The 26,068-nt window shown below is 42.2% G+C and overlaps 1 long non-coding RNA gene and 1 other non-coding gene across 2 annotated transcripts in view; both read left to right on the top strand.

Annotated features, from left to right (window-relative positions):
* Window positions 1–26,068, top strand: part of LOC135100320 (uncharacterized) — a 73,995-nt gene that overhangs the window by 21,862 nt on the left and 26,065 nt on the right. The gene's annotated exons all lie outside the window — the stretch shown is intronic.
* On the top strand, window positions 7,628–7,700 carry Trnar-ccu (transfer RNA arginine (anticodon CCU)). The gene has a single exon. It is a non-coding gene; the product is annotated as a tRNA-Arg (tRNA).

Below are 26,068 nucleotides of genomic sequence, written 5' to 3'. Positions count from 1 at the left end.
ATGTTTGGATTAGATTAGGTTAGGTTAGGTTTTGTTTGGCTCAAGTTAGATAAGGGTAAGTTAATATTATGTTTGGATTAGGTTAGGTTAGTTAGGCTTAGGTTAGATAAGGATAAGTTAATAGTGTTATGTTTGGGTTAGGTTAGGTTAGGTTAGGTGTGAAGAAGGAGAAGAGAGGAGTGGAGGTACAAGTGGAGGCTGAGTGGAGGAAATTTCTCTGGAGGGAATCTTTGAGGTGGAGAGAAAGCCAGTCCCTCGTCACGGTGTGTGGAGTAGAGAGTGAAAGGGAACTTGAACTGTAGGATAGTCTCTCTCTCTCTCTCTCTCTCTCTCTCTCTCTCTCTCTCTCTCTCTCTCTCTCTCTCTCTCTCTCTCTGTCTCATCTCATAATATTGCAATTTGGTCTTGAATTTTAAGTATGTTACAGCTTCAAAATTCTCTCTCTCTCTCTCTCTCTCTCTCTCTCTCTCTCTCTCTCTCTCTCTCTCTCTCTCTCTCTCTCTCTCTCTCTCTCTCTCTCTCTCTCTCTCTCTCTCTCTCTCTCTCTCTCAGCATCTGATTCTTGGTTCGTAATAGTTTCAATTTCTGAAGTTTTAGTATATTAGAATCTCTCTCTCTCTCTCTCTCTCTCTCTCTCTCTCTCTCTCTCTCTCTCTCTCTCTCTCTCTCTCTCTCTCTCTCTCTCATTCTAACAAGCTGCTGAGGGGTAAAAATAAAGAAGAAAGAATAGTAAAAAACCCACGCCAAGCAATCATATATACATTACACGGATCGCGATGCGCCTCCTTCATTAGTGTAAAAATAATATACGTATGAACAGGAGGGAAATAAATATTCGTACACGTAGAGAGAAAGGGGAAACTAATTCTTTTGTGACGCGCTCTTAATGCTGGTGTGATTTTTCATGCTTAATGCCTCTCTCCCCCCTGTCTCTCTCTCTCTCTCTCTCTCTCTCTCTCTCTCTCTCTCTCTCTCTCTCTCTCTCTCTCTCTCTCTCTCTCTCTCTCTCTCTCTGTCAGTCTAGTCAGTCATTGCAGTCAGTCAGTTTAGATAGTCAGTCAGTCAGTCTCCTCTCCTCCACTGGTTCTTTTACTAATGTTTTTATTCTTATTTTGCTTTTGTATCTTTGTTTAATTGTTGTTGTTGTTGTTGTTGTTGTTATTGTTGTTGTTGTTGCTGTTCCTCATCTTACTTTTGACGTTTTTTTTGTATTATATTTTATTTTATTTATTTTTTTGTTCTTTTTTTTCATTGTTTTACTTTTGTATTTTATTCTTTTCGTTTTGCTTCGCTTCCTCTTTCTCTTCCAGTTCTCTCTTTCTCTCTTCCTCCACTTCCACTCTTTCTCCGCCTTATCTCTCTTGTGGCTTTTTTGTTTTTCCTGTTTGATTTATTAATTTGTCTTCTTTCATTCTTCTTTTTCCTTGTTTTATTTTGCAGTTTATTCTTTTCTTATTGCTTCTCTTTCTTTTCCAATTCTCTCTTTCTCCGCCTCATATTTCTTCCAATCTTTTTTTCAATTTGAATTATTAATTTGTCTTCTTTTATTCATTTCCTAGTTTTATTTTGCCCTTTATTCTCTTCGTTTTGCTTCGCTACCTCTCTCTTCCAGTTCTCTCTTTCTCTCCTCCTCTCTTTCTTTGCCAATTTTTTCTTCTCTTACTTTACCGTTTGATTTATTAATTTGTTTTATTTTATTCCTCCTTTTCCTTGTTCAATTTTCTCTTTACATTCCACTCACTACTTTTCTTCTTTCTCGTACAGCTCTCTCTTTCTCCCAGCCCTCTCCTCCTCCTCCTCCTCCATGATACTTCTCTCAGTTTTTCCCGTGTCAATGTAAACTAGAGTCTAGGGGAGAGGGGCATTCTCCTGTACTATCCTATATCTTTACTCAGCAGTTAGAATTACGTCACTAACAAGCATGCACGGACATTAAGATCTGTTGCCGTTTGGGTTTCTTATACATATAATTGTTTGTAATCATTATTCTGTCCCTCCTCCTCCTCCTCCTCCTCCTCCTCCTCCTCCTCCTCCTCCTCCTACTACTACTACTACTACTACTCCTCCTACTCCTCCTGCAGCAAGCTCGAGGCCACGGTTTTTCTGCTTTCACATTTGCATTTCTGTGAAAGGGAGGAGGGATGGATGGATGGCTCGAGTCTGGGGAAAAAAAAAAAAGCGGGGGGAATGGAGGAGGTGAAAAAAGTAACCTTAATGTCAACTCTTTTTTGTTCAGTATGAGGAAATGGAGAGTTTAGAGAAATTTATGTGGTTTCTTCATGCCACTGTGATTTAGGATGGCAAGGGATGTATAGTGTGAGTGTGTATGTATGTAGTGTGTATGTGTATGTATTCTGCGTGTGTTTTCCCTCTTAAGATTTTGTATAAGGTCAGAGAGTGAATATGGATGAGTGCAGGATAGCCGGCACATACCAACATACGCATGCAGACCACACAGCCCGCATGCCCTTAGACAATAGCACGTGGGGCGGCCCTTGACACAGGTCACTGCATAACTTACAGGTCGTCTACGTGCTGATAATGACCGCTGTGATCTGGTGGGCCGCTTAATGACAGAATATCACACACCTGCATCTTAGCAACGACCTGTGTGTGTGTGTGTGTGTGTGTATCTCTTGAATCTTGTACTACTTATGGGTTTATTTATTTATTTATTTATCTCTTAAATGTTTGACTATTATTAACAGTATCGATTTTCTTTCAAATCTTGGACTATTAATGGCAGTTTTTATTTTCTTTTTCCACCTCTCATACTGGCAATGAAACCTTCGTCTGCTTCGCCACATTTAAACTTTTGTCGATTGCAAGAAGACTCCACCTGGTTTATTTGGGTTAAATTGCCAGTGATCATATTCTCAAATGTTTCAGGGACTAATTTTGTCTGCTTTTTAAACGCTCTGGTGGAGGTTACTGGGGTATTTATTATTTTTTTCATAGTTTTACTGATACCTTCACAATTACTCCAGTTACTCAGCATCATCACTGAGAAAACACACACACACACACACACACACACACACACACACACACACACACACACACACACACACACGCACGCACGCACGTATGAATTACCAAATGTTCTGAGGTCTGATATCGTCTGCTTTTAATACGCTCCAGTGGAAGTTACTGGGATATTCAAATGTTTTTTTCTCTTGTTTTTACTGATACCTTAACAATTACTCCAGTTACTCTGCATAGTCATTAGGGGAAAAAACACCCATGGGAACCCGGTTAATAATCTCGGAGGCGTTTGAAAATAATCCAGAAGAGAGAACAAAGTGTTTAAGAATGCAGGATCAAGTCTCTCGGTTTTTATATCGTGTTTTCATGCTCCGTGCTTTCTTTCCCCGGGCAGCGTTCCAGATTTGCAATGTGGACGCTTTTTTCTTAGTATTATTTGAGTAATCAGAACACCTCCCAATTAGCCATTTGTTGGGAACTATTTTAATAACCTATGTAGCCGGTAAATCGAGTTTTTTTTTCGCTCTCTCTCTCTCTCTCTCTCTCTCTCTCTCTCTCTCTCTCTCTCTCTCTCTCTCTCTCTCTCTCTCTCTCTCTCTCTCTCTCTCTCTCTCTCTCTCTCTCTCTCTCTCTCTCTCTCGCATTTTTTCGTGCCCTTGACCAGACTCCTTGATACGTGAAAGAATCCGAAACAATTTTACCACTGTAATGTAAAACTATAGGTATTTTTGTTAACTGTTTCATCAGCCCTCTTGCCAGCTGTGATGTCTTCCGAGCGTATGCCCTAAAATTGCTCCAGTTAGCAGTATTAAGGTCAGTACTGAAAAAAAAACTAAACGTCACACATAAAACTTGCCCATCATTTTGCTTAACACGTAAAAATTCCTAGGTATGTAGCTTGAAATGTTTAAAAGTTTCCATTGAAGTGATGAAAGTAACAAGTGCAATAAGTGTGAAGGTTACTCATAAGATTTTGGCACTGATTAAAACATTTACCTTAACACGTAAAATTGATTAAAGTCCGGAACTTGAAATGTTGAAGAGTTTCCACTGAGGTGATGAAAGCAATGATTGCAATTCCGCCAAACTCTGCTCGCAGGATATATTTCTTAAGCGAGGTATCAAGTTGGTCGTCTGTACGCAGAAAGGCTTCCAGTCTCGCAATATCTCACTCGGAGGTACGAGACCAGAACGAAACTGAATATTCCAGATGGGATCTACCTGGGCGGCCATTTGTATAAAAGTGGTATGAATTTATTACCTAATTATTCAGAATGGAAAAGTTACGGTTAATAAAGTACAACACCGTACTGTCCTGTCCTGACCTCCGCGCCTCGCTCACCGCGGCTGTGATTCAACGCTGACGGGAAGACTTGCATCTGGCGCAGCAACACGCGGAAAGGTATTCGCTGTGGTGGACGTGTGGCGGTGAAATGGATCTCTCTCTCTCTCTCTCTCTCTCTCTCTCTCTCTCTCTCTCTCTCTCTCTCTCTCTCTCTCTCTCTCTCTCTCTCTCTCTCTCTCTCTTTAGCGAAGAACACCTTGATTGTGAATGTGAACAAGCACTGGCTTGCAATATTATGACTACTCACTGACAGCTTTCCTGAATTCACACGAAGAACAATTGTATATTCCTTCCTCAAAAGTATTACATTTTGATAATTGTTATGCATCTTCAATAAATCACATAGGAGGTACAAGTAAGTAGTGCACAGACTTTCACACATACAAAAACATACAATGAAATACGTGTTCCTTCCTGCGTATATGGCAGTTTAAAACATTTGTCGACAAAACATACAAGGAAGTAACGCGTTTCTTCTTGTCTCTCGTGCAAACTCGAGCAGACTCGCAAAACATAAATTACAATAACAACCAATCAATAGCAGTCTTCATTCCATTAAACCTCCTTCGACACAAAATGCAAGGAATATCCATAAGTGTTCATGAGATTATAAATATTTTAGCAAGACTCCTCGTTGGCATTAAGAGGTAAGCGCCTGACTGAATACCAGCCCCAAATAAGGCACCGAGTCTGTGGTTTTGTCCCTGTCCATTGTCAGTCCCCGGGTGGCGCCGCCTGGGTGTGGAATAAGGTCCGCCCGATGACTGTTATTTAGAGGCGCGGCGGCATCATTTATAAACAGATGGTGAGCAGTGTCAGGTTGAGAGAGAGAGAGAGAGAGAGAGAGAGAGAGAGAGAGAGAGAGAGAGAGAGAGAGAGAGAGAGAGAGAGAGAGAGAGAGCGGGGAGAAGAGGAATAAAGAACTGATAAAGGTTAGAAGAAGGGAGAATAAAATAATAAGAAGGAAAGTCGCGAGAAAAGGAAAATGAAAAACGGAAGGATGATAAGTTTTAAGCATACATCCACATACATACATACATACATACATACATACATACACACAGACAGCCACACAGACAGACAATCAAACAGACACACTTGTACACTTAAGAAACATAACAACACTCAAACAGATACACACTTGAACCGATAAACACTCAGATACAGACACTCACACAGACAGACTTCCCAATAGTTTTAGACAAGCAGGGACAAGAGAGAGAGAGAGAGAGAGAGAGAGAGAGAGAGAGAGAGAGAGAGAGAGAGAGAGAGAGAGAGAGAGAGAGAGAGAGAGAGAGAGAGAGAGTTTTAATAATTCCTTCGCCTGTTATTTACTTATCTGAAACATCTTCAATAAAAAAATAAATAAAAAAAAAAAAACTTGGTGTATTATAAAACTTACTTAAAACTGAAGAAAGAGATAGACAGTGACAGAGAGAGAGAGAAAGACGGACAGATAGACAGAGGCAGAGACGGAAACAACCAAGGCTAGAGAAAGAGAAAGAGAGAGAGAAAAAAAAGCACCAATTTCTCTTCCATACATTTACCACATCAAAATTTAAGGTCAGATTCACTAAAACACTTCCCACCTTACCTTCCCTCACCCCGAGATATGCTTGGCTCACCCTTACTTCACCTTACCTCACCTTACCTCACCTCGACTCACGCCAGAGGGAGGAGAGGGAGAGGGGAAGGTCAGTAGAGGGTCAGGGAAGGGGGAAGAGAGGGAAGGAGGGCGAAAGAAAAAAATAATCACATAATGACAATAAACTGGATAGCCAGGTGGAGGCGAGTGTCAATCTGGGTAATGAATTGAACTTTGCATGTGTGTTGAGCATGAGAGAGAGCGAGAGGAGGGAGAGGGAGAGGGAAGGGAGGGAACTGTAACAGAAGGTAAAGGAGGAGAGAAAGAGAAACTGATAAAGTCATAAGGAAGGGAGACGAGGTGAAGGAGGGCAGATAAAGAGAGGTCCGGAGAGAGAAAAGGAAAGAAAGGAAGAGGAGAGGGTAATAGAAGGGAATGAAAGAGTGAGAGAGAAATGGAGAGGTGGAGGAAAGGAGAGAAAGGGAGGAGAAAGAGGAGAATGGAGATACAAAGAAAGTGAAGACAATGCAGGAAAGGGAGAGAATGAATGAAAATAAAAAAAGGAAGTTTAAAAGGATGAAGATGAGAAAGTAAAGAAGAAAGGATGAAGGGAAGTAAGAGAAGAAGAGAGATAAGGAAAGGTAGGGGAAGGAGATGACGGGAAGGAAAAGGAGTGAAAAAAAGAAAAAAAAAAGGACGAAGAGGAGAAAAGGAGAAACGGAATGAAAAGGATAAGAGGCAGGGGAGGTGAGGGGAAGGAAAGGGAGTGAAAGGCAAAACATAGTAGGAAAAGAGAGGGAGAGTTCAGAAGAAAGGGAGGAAGGAAGGAAGGAAAGGTTGCGTGCTTATGGAGAAAGAATGTCACCGGGGTCATGATTGGTGGGAATTCCTGTCTGTTCTTATCCAATCCCAGCCTGATGGACCCTCGCCACACACTACCTGCCAAAAAACTAATCAAGCGCCCAACCCAACTACTTACTTCGTTCCGTCCATTCCTTCACTTTTTACGAGCCTTCTTTGTTATTCATGGCGCAACTTGGCGTATCGGGTGGATTTTCACACCTGGTGACGGAGGTGACGGGGTGGTGGTGGTGGTAGTGGTGGTGGTGATGGTGGTTGAAGTCGATTCGCTTCCAGACTGACCCGCCGCTTCTCAGAATGTGTCCTCTAACTGTTATTTTGTTCACTAGACTCCTGCTCCCTCCCTCCCTCCCTATCTGCCTGCCTCCCTCTCCCTCCCTGTGCATTATTGTCATTCCCTCCCTCCCTCTCTCCCTTTCTCCCTATAAACCTACCAATTTTCATTTCTCCCTATCTATTTCCCTCCGTTTCCTCCATTTCTCTTTGCGTCTCTGTGTTATTGTTTTGTATGTCCCGTTTCTCTTTCTTTTCTTATTGTTCACGAAGTTATGCCTCTTCTTTTCCTCCTCCTCGTTTCCTCCCTCCTTCATATTTCCTCTCTCCAGTTTCAATTTTCTAGTCGTTCTCTTCGTTTCCTCTCCTCCTTTCACCGACAGCCTGACATGCTTCTATATAATCTTTGTGTTCTTTTCTCCACTGATTCGTTTCCTTTCTGCGTTTCCTCATTTCCTTTTCTCACTTACGATATTTCTTCTTGTTCTCTTTTCTATCTTGATTTATTCCATTCCTTTATTCTTCCGTTTTATTTCCTCGCGATCAATTTTTATTAGTCTTCCTCCACTCTATTCAAAGCCCCTGTGGCCTAATGGATAAGGCATTGGCCTCCTAAGCCAGGGATTGGGGGTTCGAGTCCCCCCAGGGGTTAGGATTTTTTACTGGGTAGTAATTGAAATTGATATAGTCCCTCGTGTTCCTGTCAACTTATTTATTTATTTTTTCTGAATTTTACTTATTTTTATTTTTTTTTCAAGGTGTGTCGTCTTTCTTACCCTGCTGGCGGCCAGTATGTGTGTAAGGGGGGAGCCTTCGTCTTTACTATACCATGTGTTTTGTACTTGAGTTGATGGTGTAGCTTATCACATACAGTCTCGTCAGGACCAAAAGATCTACTGCTGTTTGTTTTTCTTTTGTGTTCTTTTTCCTTTTCTTCTTACCCTTCCTTTATTTTCTCCTGATCATCCTCTTCTTGCTCTTTTTTTTTCTTGTTCTTGTTCTTTTGTTCTTCCACCACCACCACCACCACCACCACCACCTCCTCCTCCTCCTCCTCCTCCTCCTCCTCCTCCTCTTCCTCCATGTCACTTGGCCTGATGATATTAAGTAAAGATTTTTAGGAGGTGACGAGAGGGGATTCCCGGAAATGAGAGAGAGAGAGAGAGAGAGAGAGAGAGAGAGAGAGAGAGAGAGAGAGAGAGAGAGAGAGAGAGAGAGAGAGAGAGAGAGAGAGAGAGAGTCATACACAGAGAAGAGGAACCATATGACAAAAAGTCGACAAAATAAACACACCCGAGAGAGAGAGAGAGAGAGAGAGAGAGAGAGAGAGAGAGAGAGAGAGAGAGAGAGAGAGAGAGAGAGAGAGAGAGAGGCCCGTATTCTGAAGCGCTTTGCTCTCTCACCAAGACTATTTTCAAAGGCCACTGAGATAATTAGCCTGGTTCTCAAGGCTATTTCTCCTATTAATAGTATAGAAGTCTTGTTAATCCTCTACTAGAACCATAAAAACACCTTTAAAAAAACAACATAACGTCAATTAGAGCTTTTTGAATGGAGTGCGGCGCGGAGAATGTGTTATAGAATATAATTCAGAGAGAGAGAGAGAGAGAGAGAGAGAGAGAGAGAGAGAGAGAGAGAGAGAGAGAGGGGGGGGGGGATGAGCGTCCTGTAGTGTTACCAAATACTGTCACGGGATCAAGTCGAGGCTTGGAAACATCAGCTACCCAGTTTACTCGATGAACTCAAATATTTATCCCACATGTGTGCCGCCGCGGGAGTGGCTGGTGACCGCAAAGGGGGACCAAACTGCCGCACTTGATAACACACACACACACACACACGAATGGACAGACAGACAGACGGGTACGCGGACAGAAACGGAAGTGGCAAGAGTAAAGGAGACATAACACGCACCCATGTGACAGAGAGAGAGAGAGAGAGAGAGAGAGAGAGAGAGAGAGAGAGAGAGAGAGAGAGAGAGAGAGACCCCGACCGACAAACATTATACAAACAAAAAAGGAAGAAATCTAAGCATATTAACGACATAGAAAGAAAGAAAAAAAAAACTATCAAAACATCAATAGCACAATACCTCCGAGGTTAAGAGGTTCGAACCCAGGATCCCGGGAAGCCACAGAGTCAAGTGGTTGAGAGTTACCTTCAGTTTTACTCCCCAGTCGTCCCTTCCTGCCCCTCCTCTGCCTTATGGCCGTGTTGGTATTGGCAGCCACGGGCATTATATTGGTAATCAAAGCACCCACTCTCCTTTATCCTTGGACCAGGCACTTGTTGGCTTAATATGGCGCTATATGACTCTGCTTTATAGTATACTTTATTTTGATTGGCTCTTCTCTTCTCAAATGTACCTCGTTTTGTTTCACTCTTATGCTTTTCATTCCTTTTGTTGGTTCAGTTGTTAATTTCTACTTAAGTCTTTGCTGCTCTACTTCATACTTTTGTCTTATTGAAATTTGCTTCATTCAAACCTGCTTTTTTATGTAACTCTGTTTGGCTGTACCATGTTCTTCACTTCATTCTGGTTTTACAGTCTGGTTAACTCTACTCTTCTTCTTTCTTATCTCACTCTTTACTTTTCTATTCTTAATTTTATCTTGTTTATTTGATTAAAATCTGCTACTCTGAAACCTAATTTATTTTACACTCAGCTTGATTGTATCTGATTACTCTTCGTTTCAATTTCATAATGTGCTTCTGCGTCACTGTATTCCTTTCTATTCTATCTCTATCCTCTCCTATTCTACCGCACCCTACTCTACTAACCTCTATTTCCCTCCCTCCTTCTGTCCAATTCCCTACAAGGTTGCTGCGAAGGCCGTCGTGGTTTGCGTAGCGCCATAATAACTCTCAGAATTATATATATTTTATGACGTGGTCCGCATCATAAAGCTCACCTGGATGGGGATTAGATCCATAGAGACGTACTTAGCTTATCGCATCCCGGCGGTGGTGTGCGGTGAGGTCGTCTCGCTCCAATGGTCCCTTAACGCAATTCAACCAGAGTCCATCCAGTTCTTTAAGGCCACGCGGTCCAGTGATTCGTTCCGTCTCCACTCAGACTTGATTCTAGATTCTACGTAGTCCAATATGGTGCAGTGTGGCTGGCAGTTCCATTCTAGCCTTTGTTCACCTCAAGGTCTGGAAACGGAAGAGAACTCAGGAATTAAAGAGACACTGAGCACATCATTTCCTCTTAGACCAAAGTTACTTCTAGTCCAGTAAGGTGCGGACTGACTCGTCCATTTTAACCTTAGTCCATCTCAAGAACTGGGAACAGAAGAGAACTCAGGAACGTGAAATAAAGAAGACACTGGCAAGTACATCGCTTCGTTAGAAACCAGACTTCGTTCTACTCCAATAAGGTGCATTGTAGTTTTCCCATTCCATCCCAGACTTTGCCTATCTCAAGACATCAAAAAGATAACAGCATAGAACCGTAGAATAAGGAAAACTCTAGGTAGCACATCCTTTCCTCCTAACCCAAACCTAATCCTAGTCTGGTAAGATGCAGTCTAGTCCTTCCATTTCAACTTAAACCTTGCCTGTCTCAAGACCTGGGAAGATAATATAGCTCAGAAACATGGATTTAAAGGGGCACTAGGTAGCACATCGTTTCTTCCTAATCCAAATCTAATCCCAGTCCAGTAAGGTGCAGTTTAGCTATCCTGAGCGAACCCAAAGCTTGTCTATCCCAGGACCTCGAAGGAGAACAGATAACAGAGAAACATGAGATTAAGGAGACGCGAGGTAGCACATTTGAGACAATTTAGGCTTGTCTCCCTTCACACTGTAGCCTCTGTTCACCTGGCAGATAATAGGTATGGGTCATAAGCCGAGGAACTGTGACCTTGTACTCTGGCATTCCAAGGAAGACGCCTTAAGCCAGCGTGGTGTGGTATATGGCTTAACTACGCACCCGTTTAATTTCTGTGGAGGCATTTGTTCTTTTGTAATCACAGGGTTATAGCAATGATGATAGTAATGATGATGATGGTGATGATGTTTATGATGATGATGACAATGCTAAGATAAGAATATAAGAAACTAAGGAGCAGCTTTTACCATCAATGACACAAGACAATAATAATGTTTAACGTAAGAACACAGCTTTTGTTATTGAATGTTACTGCTTCTTACGTGGGTAATGTTAAAAGAGAAAAAGAGAGAGACTGCGAAAGGCCAGTTAACCTACAGAGGATACCCCCAGAGACAGCCCATCAGATACAGCAAAGTACAGTGCAACACAGACAACACAACACACCAGAGGACAACCGTGGCTATTAGAATACAATCCAAATAAAGTTACGTAACCGCATTCTTTGTAGCATTGTGTTGAGGCATTGTGTTGAGGCAGGTAGAGGCAAGACTGGCACAAAGGTGGAGGTATAATGGTCTATGGGACTCGAGACAGCACTTGTACCCCGCGTGTTAATATCTCTGTCCTTTATTCCTCCAGAGGCAAGTACTGAACTGGAAACAAAAGGGGAAAGGATAAAAGAACTCATATGTCTTCGTGTTGGTGACAGTTCAAATTCAAACATGTTATTGCCACTGAAATTCAGTACAGGGAAACGAAATGATTGTATACAGGATGATGATGGGACGGAAAGTGTTCATAATGTATTGTATTGGGATAGAAAATAGTTGAATATATGGAAAGGGAGATGGAGAGCAAAGATTAAAGGTCCTTGGGTTCAGAAAAGAAGTCGTTGAGAAATTAAGGGAAGATTTAATGTAGAGGAACAAAATTACTTTATGTAGGATGATAGGCATGAAAGTTCTTCATAGAGGCAGCGTATCAGGACAAAATAGCCAAAAATATGAAAAGAAAGATAGAGAGTTGGAGATTAAAGATGGTTCTTGTGTTAGTAAAAATAAGTAATTGAGAAAAATAAAGGAATAAAGAGGAAAGAATAAAAGATAAAAAGTTCGTCAGGGCACGTGTTATATAAAATTAGCTGGCATTAGGTCAAGTATTCATATGACCTCACTTAAAAACAAATAGTCGCAGTCAATAAAGAGAGATAAAGAAAGCATGGAGTGAAATAATGTTCATATGCTCTCGTGTTGGAAAAAAAATGTGATATATATATATATATATATATATATATATATATATATATATATATATATATATATATATATATATATATATATATATATATATATATATATATATATATATATATATATATATATATATATATATATATATATATATATATATATATATATACATGGTCGTTGAAAGTAAGAGAGAAGGAAAGAGAATAGAAGACAAGAAAACAAATCTCAAAAGTCCATATATTAAGAGAGAGAGAGAGAAAAAGAAAAAAAAAAGTAACTAGCAATAAGAGAAAGAGAGAGGGAGAGGTCGCTAAGTGCCGCTTCTTGGAGACAAAACACACACAGGAGCCCAGACTGCAATATTACTTGAGTTCCAGGAAGGCGCTGACACTCATTATAGTTGTAGCTTTTATGGCGCGGCTTTACGTCAAGAGGAGCAGCACGAACCTCTGAAGTACGTCACCCTGGGCATTACCACGTACTATTTGGGCACGTCAATTGCGTGTGCGAGGGACGGAGGCCTTTCAGGGGTTAGCGGTGGACATGTATATTAGTAAATACCGAAGGCAATGCTAGTCCTTGAAGTTGAATTCCACGCGCGTTCACAAAAAAAGAAAAAAAGAAAAAAAGGTAAATAAATATATAAACGTCCCGCTTTAGTAACGTCTGGGCGCTCGGTTTCATAATGAGACAACCACGGGCAAAAAATAACATATGCATGAGTAAATTAACGAATAAATATGACAAAACCCACAATTGATGAAGAAATAGCAGGATGAACAGGATTCACCGACACGCACGTAAACAAAAAAACGAGAGAGAGAGAGAGAGAGAGAGAGAGAGAGAGAGAGAGAGAGAGAGAGAGAGAGAGAGAGAGAGAGAGAGAGAGAGAGAAAGAAAGAAAGAAAGAAAGAAAGAAAGAAAGAAAGAAAGAAAGAAAGAAAGAAAGAAAGAAAGAAAGAAAGAGAGAGAGAGAGAGAGAGAGAGAGAGAGAGAGAGAGAGAGAGAGAGAGAGAGAGAGAGAGAGAGAGAGAGATGAACAAAAAAGAAAACCAAAAAGAAAACGACTCGAGGTGCCTGTCTGTCAGCGTCGCCGGGAAGTCATATTCCATTTTCCTTAATTCCGGGGTGAAAACGAGAAACAGATCGTGCGCTAGGAGGTTTCTGGGGATAATTTAGCGGTCCTGGAAGCGTTGAGGAGCCTTACATGGCGGTCTAGTGTGTACCGCCAGCCAGCCAGCCTCAGTCAGCCCGCGGACACACCCGACCGGCCGACAGGTGGTGGCGGGCTTGCTGCTCAGTGCATTGCTCTTGTCCGCACCTCGCCCTTCGCTCATGCCGGGTGGTGGTCATACTGCTGGGCGTGGCGCGGGAAGCTGTTACCCTACCCTCGCCTCTCTCCGTCTCTCTCCTTCTTTCTCTCCCCGTCGTGACTCTGCAAGACCTTAAATTATTGGACGTATAGGCAGGTAGGGCAAGGCTACGCGTCTATTGAAAAGTGGTGAGGTTTCTTTTGTTACCTTGGCCACACGAGGGCATAGTCATAGCAGCAGGGCGTGGTCAGGTGAGCTGAAATTGTTTCCTCACGATGACTATTGAAGGGGCGGTCATAGCAGAGCTGGGTGAGGCAAGGGAGAGGATTGTTTCCCAGTCAAGGCCACCGCCACCGCCCCACAAGGTTGCATTCGGGGGGTACACTCAGCCCTCCTCCTCTTCTTCCCTGTCCACTGCATAAACATGCTTAGCACCGATTAAAACTGTTTTCACCTTTCCATCTCCAGCTATCGTGTTGTGTCTATATAGTTAGTGCGCCTCAGTGTGAGTGGCGCCTTTCATAACAGGCGTGAGAGAATTCGCGTTTCGCTAAAGAGCCGCTGATTGTATTTTAAGACCAGAAGACTTAAAAGGATAACATGGTTTGATATGATGAATGCGCACCAGTCAAGTCTTAACATTAGTGAGGGTGGAGTGCTGGCGTGGACCGGGAGGGAGTAAGAGGGACCAGGGACAGCTCACATCAGGGCGATGGCACTCGGCCTTGAAATCAGCAGGTCCCTTGTCTTGCAGCTTTTTAGTCTCGCTGCGCCTTGTTGTAAATACCGGGGAGGGGCGTGACAACAGTGATGGTGGTGGTGGTGGTGGTGGGGGCTGCTGATGTTTGCGTCAGTGAGGGCTGGTATCTGGTCCCCCTCACGCCTCTTGACTATACTGTACTCGTATTCCAAATCTAGTTCATCATAATGCCCTCTCAGTAGGTGAAAACATCTCCTACCATAGACTACTGATCGTTTCTCTTGTGCCCTCGTCATAGAAGCAAAGTATCCCCGTTGCAATATTCCGTGCATATAGAAGGTACAATTCCGGCGTGACCTCTGACCTGACCTACATTGAAGTTTAGCAATACACATCACTGATCTGTCATTCACATACACGATACAGTCAGGACTTCTAGAGAGCTTTTCCATTGATACCAAAATAAAATAAAAACAAAAATAATCTTGTTAGTTAGTCGTAAATTAGATGAATGTATTATGCATGTATGTTTAGATGTATTTATCAAGCGTCAATACTTGTAAGGGGCGGCGTAGTGGATGGCTCCAGACAAGATCAAGAGTGGGGATCAAGGTTTCGATTCCACGGGGCGGGCACTTTTCCTTTCCTGCGCCAAGTGGCTTAAAAGCAGCACCCCGCCGTCCATTACGCGGGCCACAGCTCACCATCGGGGCGTGGCGTCAAGAGGCGTGTGGGGGCAGCGCGGGCCCTAAAAGGATGCCACTATAAACATAACGTGTGGCGGGACGATAACGGGACTGAGGCTGCCTTCCTCTCACACTCCAGACGTAAACACGTAAACAGAGAGAGGGGCGTTATTGTGGTTACTGGCATTGTTGTTGTTGTTGTTATTATTATTATCATTATTATTATTATTATCGTCATTATCATTATTATTATTTTTGTTGTTATTGTTGTTATTCCTAATTATAACTCTTACTACTGTTACTATTACTTACTGCTTACTATTTTTACTACTACTACTACTACTACTACTACTACTACTACTACTACTACTACAAATTCTACCATCATTATGAAACCACAGTAGAGCATACGAAGAAAGTTACCAGAAATATGGACTTGTGTATCAAACTTGTGTAACCCATGATATTTCCACGCATTGGTGCAGTTTAACGTAGTAACATTAAGTTCTGCGTGGCAATAATACATTTAAATGTTAAATAATTGCCTTGGCGTCAACTTGGCACAGGCTTATTTGAATTGAATTACATATGACTATTATTTTTTTCTAGATAATTAATTTATATTTTTTTGTTTCTTTACAGGTAAGACAACCAGTCCTTCTCACCTGGGTCCTCGTGTACATACAAGACCAGTATGTTTTATGTATATACGTATGTATATATGTGTATGTGTACTGTAATGGTGGCAGTAATGGCGGTATAAAAGTATCGTATTATTATTATTAGTAGTAGTAGTAGTATTTTGCATTATTATTACTATTATTATTATTATTATTATTATTATTATTATTATTATTATTATTATTATTATTATTATATTTTATTTATTTATTATTTTTTGTTTATTTATCTATCATTATTTTTTTTTTTTTGGGGGGGAGGAGCAATGTTCTTATCAGGATGTGATCTTTATATCGGCGCTGAGATAAATTCGAAGTGAAATTCTGAGCAGGATTTAAGTGAACTTGAAGAGTCTCAGGTGTGGTGTTCGTGATGCTGCGACCCTCCCTGTCCTCCCTGTCTTCCCTGTCCTCCTTGTTCTGCCTGTTTTGTTCTGCTTCGTGGCCAGAACGAGTAGTTACCATAATTTTCTTGTTACTTTATTTTGCTGGTTTTCCTTCTCCTTACCTGTTGCCCACAATGCCCTGTCCTCCTCCTCCTTCATGCCTCAACGAACGCTTATCATAATTTCTTCATTACTTCTTATTTTTTTTCTACCCTTCTTTCTCCCCAGCCGTCACCTCGCCTCAGCCACTCCTGGTCACTGATCCTGTGGCTTCTACTTACTAATTTTTGTGTCTTTATTACATTGACTTAACCGTTCCTGAGGTCGTTCCTCCTCCTCCTCCTCCTCCTCCTCCTCCTCCTCTTGGTATTATCCTGTCTTTCCGCTAATAGTTAATGTAGAATAGTTACCCAAACAACACAGAATTTGGTGCTATTTTTTTACTTTGTATTTCTTTGTATTCATTCGTAATCCTCCTCTTCCTCCTCCTCCTCCTCCTCCTTCTCCTCCTTTTCACTGCTTTTCCCCTTTTCTCATATTCTTCTTGGCCCTTTTTTTTATTGTCATATATCTCATCTTCATATTTCAGCCCCCCCCCCTCTCTTAATACTTGATGTCTATTTTGTCCAAGGGTTGTGTTAATATTGCGCTATACTCTGCATGTCCTAGTAGTGTAATGATGATGAGGAGGAGGAGGAGAAGGAGGAGGAGGAGGAGGGGTGTGTGGGTGGCTGTGTAGGAGCCTTCTCTATTTTCTGTCTTTTCACGTTGATAGAGAAGATCTTGAGAACGTAATTATCCACTCATAAGGCTCTCTTTTTTTTTTTTCTCTTCCTCCTCTTCCTCCTCCTCCTCTTGTACCTTACCTGTCTGAGTCTAATTAACGTCCATCACCTGCCTTTTCGTTTCCTGAAATTATTCCAGACGTCGAGAAATTTGCCGGATTTTGTTGTTAAACTCTCTCTCTCTCTCTCTCTCTCTCTCTCTCTCTCTCTCTCTCTCTCTCTCTCTCTCTCTGAAACGCAATAAAAACATAATTACAACATGAGAAACACTTCACTAGTAAGACTTTCTCAGCCGTGGGCGTGCTGACGCGCACACACACACACACACACACACACACACACACACACACACACACACACACACACACACACACACACTTTAGCCGCACGTGTATTTTTTACTCTAATTGTGAGCAGGCAGCGAGATGAGCGCTAATTCGTGGGTTGGAGGGAGGGAGTGATAACTGATGGCACTGGCAGTTATGAGGCGCCGGGATGAATTGTGATGCTCTGAGATTAGTGAAGGGAGTCAGGTGAGGTGTGTGTGTGTGTGTGTGTGTGTGTGTGTGTGTGTGTGTGTGTGTGTGTGTGTGTCCGTCTGTCTGTCTATCCTCACGTGCATCTGGTCGTGCGTGGTTGTGCGTGTGTGCGCGTGTGTGCGTGTGCAGTAATTGTGAGGTGCGCGGCTCACCTGTCTCATCAGCGGACAGGTGAGGCGGCGGTGAGCCCGATGCACCGATAACAACATTACCTGCCCGCAAGAAAGCTTTATTTTAATATAGGTGAAGTAAATCTGAGAATTTGTTGTATTAATTTTAGATTGTCAAGCGAAATAGTGAACATCAAGTTGTTTTTGTGATGATTCGTCTCCGTTATTACTGTCAAAATTTCTTTGGCGATGCTTTCCTCAATATTTGCTTGCAGGCGAGATTTGAAAGCGTCAAAATAATCTGCTTTAATGCACACATACATTCACACACGTATATATTGAAGAATTATTTTATACATACAGTGTGTTTCTGTGTGGATGGGGTGAGTGGGTGGATATGCAGACTCTCACACGCCCACTCACACAAACTGTATGAAAAATCATTCTTCAACGAGTTTAACTTTTCTCACATCATTTTGAATTTGTTTCCCTTCGTGGCTGTCTCATGTCTCGTGGCTGCCGCGATGGAAACCTGTCCTTTGAATACGTTGGTCGATTTGTTGTCACCCTTTTATTCATCATTGATTTTTCTTACGTTTTAAGCATTTGTGCTGTAATGAATCCAGTACCCAATAAATTTGCTAGTTACTCGACAGGCAACATTCACACAAGAAATATGGAACATACACAACTACTACAGTTTACTTCACGCTAATCTTTGTTAATTCTGGATGATGCACAGAGAACACGCTGCCCCTCACGGCGTCTAAAATCCGCGTCGTCTGTAACCTGAACACAACTTTCCACAAAACGGTTCCCTCCTCTCCACTGACACAAATCACCTCTTTCTCCTCAATAAGTGTCACAGTCTGAAAATTTGAACTGGAAATTCCTGTTCTTACTTCTCACTAAATCTGTTGGCGTGAAGTGCGGGGCTTTGAACAGTGTGTGGCAGTTCCTCTCGCCCTAACCACAGGCCTCGTCACCTCCTTCACGGGGGACGCTTGTCAGCTGTGTGTGTGTGTGTGTGTGTGTGTGTGTGTGTGTGTGTGTGTGTGTGTGGTGGTGGCTTCCTCACCTCTACGCTTTTGAACATAAAAGTAAAAATAATGTTTATCTCATCAACCAAATTTTTCAAATTGACTTTAAGTTATCTCGCACTAAGTCGCAGCAATGCATCTTTCCCTGTCTCCTGCTCTTACTGTGACGGATTCTTGTTTTTCTTATGCCCCTTCGTGCACGTCTCGCCTCTCCTCCCGCACGTCCCGCCGCTCGTCCCGCTGCCCTGCAACACCTGACTGAATATTAAGAACTACATCTCCTTGTGTCTTAAAACATATGAGACAATCAGTGCCTTCATTCCGTTATCTGTTCACTAATAGGCTCTGGGATACACGGCCTCCATTGTTTGTATTTCTCAAAGCCACGAATTAGAATCTCAAGAATCAAAATTTAAATTGATTTCTGGTCTGAATTGACTTAATTTAATACGCTTGCCAGTTGCGAAGCACCACAACGCGGAGCTGTTTTATGTGACTCCCAAGTCCACGCCTTTTACTTGTACCGAATTATCTATATTTATAATAAATATCCCGAGCCAAGACGACCTCAGCCAGCCTGGCGTGCTGTCTGGCTTAATATATACGTGCATATACATATATACATAAATATTATACATTTTCTTAACCAATGAACTTGTTAGAATTTTTATAAATATGTGTCATTACGTACCAAACACCACCTTCACATCCTGCACCACCACCACCTTCACATCCCGCACCACCTGTCCACCACACCACCTCCTCCCACACACCTGACACCACCACAACCACTCCCCTCACCCACAACACAGCATACCCCAGCCTCACCCACACGCGTCATCCAACCTGTACCCTACGTCACATCCCCTCACCGCATTTTCACCCACACTCCTCCCCTTCACTGTCACCCTTCCCTCCTCCTCCTCCACCTCCAAATCCTCCCCCGCCTCGCCTCGCCACAAAGCAGGAAGACGAGGCGTGCTCGACAAGGCCTCGATCCTAATCATCTCGTAACGCTTCTCATCAGCCAGATTACAGACAACCTCAGCTTCGTGTAATCTGGCGGGCTGCTCTCGGCGGCTTCCCGTGCAGAGGTAGTCCGCCTAATTACCATGAGTCACAGGTATTGATGGCGGGTGATGTCACAGGTGGCAAGAAGTAATCAGGTTAGGTGGACTCCAACCCATGCACAGCGGAGACTTGGGTAAAAGCAATGACATAGATTAATACACATTTAGGTGGTTGGATGTTTGATTTTTCTTTTGTTTTCCTCGTTTCTAGTTCTTCTTCTTCTTCTTCTTGTGTGTTATCTCTTGTTTGGTACCTGATAATCTTTGTTTGATTTCCTGTGGCTTGAATCATCTGGAGGCATGTTCTTTCTTCTCTCTCTCTCTCTCTCTCTCTCTCTCTCTCTCTCTCTCTCTCTCTCTCTCTCTCTCTCTCTCTCTCTCTCTCTCTCTCTCTCTCTCTCTCTCAGATTCAATCCTTTCATTTCCTAAACTTCATTTTCACCAACATCCTTCCTCCTCTTCCCGTTCCTCCTCCTCTTTCTCCACTACCACCACCAGCACCACCTCTCCTCTCCTGAGTACATGCAAACAATATTAGAGGGAAAAAAAGACTAGATAAATGGAAGGAAGAATAGAGCCACCCCGGGTTTAGGACACGCCTGTTGCCTTGTTCCCGTTGTGTACAGGTATTGGGTACGTCTTCAACAGGTATTATGTTGCTCAATGTTGAAGGTTGCGGTGCTTATCTGATGACGCTTAGGCAGAAGTTGCGTGCTGAGTGTGTGTGCCTGTATGTGTGTGTGTGTGTGTGTGTGTGTGTGTGTTAATCTGCTTAGCTCTGCGTCCGTATGTGTTCCTTTCATACTCCTTTCGAATCTTCATGACTGTTCAAAAGCTAATACTCGTTCGTACCGTCTCTCTCTCTCTCTCTCTCTCTCTCTCTCTCTCTCTCTCTCTCTCTCTCTCTCTCTCTCTCTCTCTCTCTCTCTCTCTCTCTCTCTCTCTCTCTCTCTCGTCTCAGCACTCACGTTTCCATGTTTTTGTTTTTTCGCCAGCCAAGTGAATAGCCACAATAGGCGATTTACAAACTTAACATGACGTGGAAACAAGGAGGCCAGTAACCCAACGCCATTCTGCTCACTACGCCTGGGAAAAAATGCCGAGGAACCAGTGTAGCTTAACAACCCTCCCTCACTTAGCTTACCTTACCTTGCCGTGCCTTGCCTTGCCTTGCCTTGCCTTGCCTTGCGTTGCGTTGCCTTGCCTCACCACTTGCCTTACCTTCTCACCAATTAGCTTACTTTACCTTACCTCACCTCGCCACTTACCGTACCTTACCTTGTCTCGTCACTGATGTACCGTACCTTCTTAGCACACCACACCACAACACTTACCATACTGCTAATCTTACCTTACCTTAACACGCCATATCACTTTATCTTACCTTACCTTACCATTTGACAGAACTTAATATATATTATCACACGACACCAAACCGCTAATTTTATCCTACCTAAACTCTCCTTACCTTGCTTTACTTTACCTTACCTTACCTTGCTTTACCTTACCACGCCACACTGTACGTACCTCACCAAACCAGGTATATTTTTTACCTTGCCTCTTCCCTCGCCCATCCATGTCCCCAGCGATACCTGAATGTGTAACGTGTTTACTTTACCTGGCCAACCTTGCGCTTATTCCAAACTTTGATATTGTGTATTTGCATATTCAAAGTTTAGAGATCGAGTGTGTTTTGTTTATCCGAAACTTGCTCCTGTAATCTGGCTAGGTTTTGCATCATCGGGGTTGTTGAATTGTTGAATAGGAGAATTAAAAGCTGAGCAAATAATGGCAGACACGTATTTTGCTTGTGGTGCACTTTGCTCTCATGTCTTGTATAATATTTGCCTCGTTTATCTATTATTTTATTTGTATTCTTCTTATTTTTTTTTATGCATGAAGGATATTAACTAAAGGAACCAAAAATTAGGGGAAATTTGCGCTTAATTAATGCTTCCCTTGAAATAAAAGGTAGGCTGGAGAAATTAAAATGGATAGGCCAGTTTAATTCAAGGATATTTAGATTCCCCTCTCGTGAAGCAGTCAGTTTCGTAAGAAAGGTGCAAAACAAAAACAGGCAGAGAGTTCCAGAGTTTATCATTTAAAATAACGAGAGAATGAAGATACTGGTTAACTCTTTCATTACTAATGTGGATATGTTTTTTTATCACCAATCTGCATTAGAATCACATTGCTCACCAACATTTTAACATATCCACACCTATAACTTCACAACACCAAGGGGGAAGCATTAACAGATTAAATCCACTCGACCACTCTTTCCCAGCCAGTCATCTACACTGTTACTAAACTCAGCGAGGCTCCAGGTGCAGGCTTCGGAACACCAATAGAGGCTGCATCTCAAAACCTCGCGAATAATACAGACGGACAAGAGCGGCGGCCCCAAAACATCCCTCTCTCGTGTTCCTGTTCTGTGCGAGGGAAGAGTTTGGAACAGAATTTTCTCGGTGATTTCGTATGTAGGTGGGGAAACGCGACTTCCTTGTTCCTTTGCCTGGTGGAGTTGGGGAAGGTTATGATTAGAGGAAAGAATGGGAGGTTTAGAAGAGAAGTAAGAGGTTAGGAAAAGAGAGAGGATGAAAGGGAAATAAAGGGAAATAAAATACAGTGGAATAGAGATATTTTTGTAAGAGAATGGTGATTAATAAGGACCAAGAATACAAATAAAAGGAAGAAAACCCGCTATTTTACTCGCTTCGGAAAGAAAAAGAAAGTTAACCACAAGATTTAAAAGGAGAAAATACGGAAACAGGGAGCCATGCAAAGGTAAACAATACGAAAGGGTAGATGCAAAGAGAAAAAAAGGGAATAAGGAGAGAACAACAAGTGTGAATGGACCTGAAGAGAGAATGATAAGTGATGGGGAAAGAGGAGGATAAGGGAAGAAGGCTTTTGTAGGAGTGAAAAAGTGAATGTACGAGAGAGAGAGAGAGAGAGAGAGAGAGAGAGAGAGAGAGAGAGAGAGAGAGAGAGAGAGAGAGAGAGAGAGAGAGAGAGAACAAGGAAGAGGCATATTCAAGAGGGTGTGAAAGAGGTGTGTGGATGTGGTAACAGAAGGGGGAGAGAGAGAGAGAGAGAGAGAGAGAGAGAGAGAGAGAGAGAGAGAGAGAGAGAGAGAGAGAGAGAGAGAGAGAGAGAGAGAGAGAGAGAAAGGTGTTGAAATGTTGGTATGATGTAGAGGGGATTGAAATATGATACTGATATCGAGGGGGAAGTGACGGGAACCATACCTGAAAAAAAAAAAAAATGTAAGCAATCTGAAAAAAAAAAGAAGAAAATACATCTGACAGAGAATAGTTTTAGAAAAGAAAAGAATCTGCTAAACTGACAAGGAATGAAGAGGATGTATTAAGCCAAAGAAAATATGGCGAGCAAAAAAAAAAACAATGGTGTGTGAGAAAAAAATGTGTTAAAGAGGAGAAGGAAATGCTAAAACGAAGAGAATGCGTCAGGTAGGATGAAATATTTTGTGAGAAAATGTGTTAGACAGAAGAAAGAGTTAGAAATAATATGTAGATAAAAGAAGTGATAGACATAAGAGTTAGGCAGATGTGTTAGGGAAGAAAAAATTGTTAGAAAAATATGTTTGACAGAAGAATAAGTAATAAAAAGAAAAAAAAATACATATAACTGAAAATATGTCAGCCTGATGTGTTAGACAAAAAAAAAAAAAAATGAATAAAATAGACGAAAATAACTAAACTAACGAGAAACTTCAAAACAAATACACCACGAAGAAAATGCAAATATTTATAAAAGACAAAAGTTGAAAACATATGTGAGAGAAAAAGAAAACGTGGGAGAATAGAAGTAATAAGAATAATTATCATAATGAATGCATGTACACGTCAAATTTAATGGAAGATAACAAATATGCAAAGTACAATCTTACAAGCAATAAAAATACACGAATATTAATTGGTATTGTACAGGAGACATTCATTGAATCTATAATGAGAGAGAGAGAGAGAGAGAGAGAGAGAGAGAGAGAGAGAGAGAGAGAGAGAGAGAGAGAGAGAGAGAGAGAGAGAGAGAGAGAGAGAGAGAGAGAGAGAGAGAGAGAGAAACTACATTTAAGTTGATTAAAGATAAAACAAAGGAACAAAAACGAACGTACTATGAAAAATAAATAAGCAAATATAATTCCAACATTGAATATAACAAATTTATGACGAACCTTCCAGAGAGAGAGAGAGAGAGAGAGAGAGAGAGAGAGAGAGAGAGAGAGAGAGAGAGAGAGAGAGAGAGAGAGAGAGAGAGAGAGAGAGAGAGAGAGAGAGAGACTTGCATTACACTGCACATTTCACTCCCCAAACTTTTTTTCTCCTTTAAGTTTGTGTATGTGTAGTTTTCTCTTTCTTTCTTCTTTTTCCTTTTTTTTTTCTTTCGCATCAGGTGAGTATTGACTTTATGCAGGTGTGAGATTTGCTCTGTCTGTCTGTATGTATGTATGTCTGTCTGTCTATCTGTCTGTTCGTTCTTTCCTGTATCTGCCTTGTATTTGTCTCTGTCCTTTTGTGCTCTCTCTGTCTGTCTGCTTGTCTTCCTTTCTTCCTGCCTACCTGCCTGTCTATCTGTCTGTCTGTTCGTTCTGTCCTGTATCTGTCTTGGTCACTGTCCTTAAGTGATCTCTCTCTCTCTCTCTCTCTCTCTCTCTCTCTCTCTCTCTCTCTCTCTCTCTCTCTCTCTCTCTCTCTCTCTCTCTCTCTCTCTCTCTCATTGTTTTCGTAATACCGAAGCCCCTTGAAGTTTTAATTCATCATGTTTACTTTCGCAAGATTATCACAGTCAGCCCTGAAAAGTAAACAAAGGTGTTGCAAGGATCTTTATTCTTTGCATTTGGTCGAGAGGTGGTGGTGGTGGTGGTGGTGGTCGTGGTGGTGATGGTAGTGGTGCTGGTGGTGATGGTAGTGATGGTGGTGGTGTACTTGACGAGCGAAGTGAAGGTTGAGGATGATGGTTCTGGTGGTGGTGGTGGTGGTGGTGGTGAAGAAGATACACGTTGTCAGGTTTCATAAATTTTTGTTGGAGATGTCTTTATTGTGACTGGTTGTTGGGTGGGTGGGTGGCTGAGTGGTGGTGGTGGTGGTGGTGGTGGTGGTGGTGATGTTCGGGAAGATGCAGCAACGTCTTTTTTTTTTTTTTTTTTGGTGTGGTGGTGTGATGGACATTAATGAATTCGTAACGTTCAGTTGGAGATAATAAGGCTGCTGCTGCTGCTGACTTTGTTGTGCTGTGTTGTGTTGGCGTTTGTCTTGGTGGTGGTGGTGGTGGTAATAATGGTGGCGATGGTGGTGGTGGATTTGGTGCTTGTGGTGGATTTCAAAGGTGAATTTACTTGTTTTTGATGATTTTGATAAAGGTGAAAAGAAAGCAATAACAACAACAACAACAACAACAACTAACACCACCACCACTACCACCATCTTCACCACCAACACCACCAACAACAACAACAATAACAACAACAACAACACCCCCGCTCCCTCCAGTTCCCTCCTCGGCTTCACTTAGCCCATTCCAAAACAAGCGTGGCCTCTCTATCATGGAGGAGCAGGAGGCCTCAATGCAGCCCCTATGCACTCCTCTCCTCCGCCGCGGCTCAGTGTCAAGAGGGGACGGCGAGGCGTATTGAGAGGACTAAGAGGGTGTGTTTTACTGCCAGTACTGTCAAAATATTTAGCTCAAGCTGATAAGGAGCTCTGATACTTCAACACCTTCCACCACCACCATCACTACTATCACCACCACCATTACCACCATCACCACTAGCACCATCATCAATGTAGTTATCTGCATTGCTAAAACTATCCACCTATTAACTATCTACTATCTATCTACTAGTCTCACAAGTATCAAGGTAATTTTTAGTGTTGTAGCTGACCGTATTTACTATCTACTGTATCTACTACCCTCATGACTATTGAAATCATGGTTACTGTCACCACCATTGTCACCAACACCTCACCACATCATTACCATTAGCATTCTCAACACCAACACCAGCCAAATCTTTACCACCACTACCACCACCACCACTATCACCACCAACATTTTCCTCTCTCTTTTTCTCTCTCTCATTCCTTTTCCCTCCTCATCCCTCCCTCTCCTCTCCTCTCCCTCTCCCTCTCCCTCCCTCTCTTCTCTCCCTCCCCCTCCCTCTCCCACTCCCACTCCTCTCCCTTCTTCTCCCTTCCCTCGCATACCTTCTTCATGTGCATTATTTTTCTGCGCGGCGTCTCTCAGCAAGGAACACGTTACACTTAAGCGTCAATTAGACGTAATATATGCAGAATATACTCTCTCTCTCTCTCTCTCTCTCTCTCTCTCTCTCTCTCTCTCTCTCTCTCTCTCTCTCTCTGAATGACTCGGTGTTTCTGAGAGTTGAAGAGAGAGATGAGGAAAGAGGGAATAGAGGGAGGAAAAAAAGAATGAAGGAAAGGATGGATGGCAGGAAAGAGCAGTGTAAAGAGTGGAGAAATAAGGGTGAAGAAATGAAGGGAAGGAGAGAAAGATTAAAGGGAAGTGTAGTAGAGGGAGGAAGAAGAGGAAAGAAGAGAAGGGAGAGAAGATTAAAGTAAGAAGAATGAAGGGATGGATGAAA

The sequence above is a fragment of the Scylla paramamosain genome, chromosome 5, assembly GCF_035594125.1.
Source record: "Scylla paramamosain isolate STU-SP2022 chromosome 5, ASM3559412v1, whole genome shotgun sequence".
In the NCBI taxonomy this organism is placed as follows: domain Eukaryota; kingdom Metazoa; phylum Arthropoda; class Malacostraca; order Decapoda; family Portunidae; genus Scylla; species Scylla paramamosain.
Note: the sequence above shows the minus strand (reverse complement) of the source record. Positions and strands in the feature narration are given on the sequence as shown.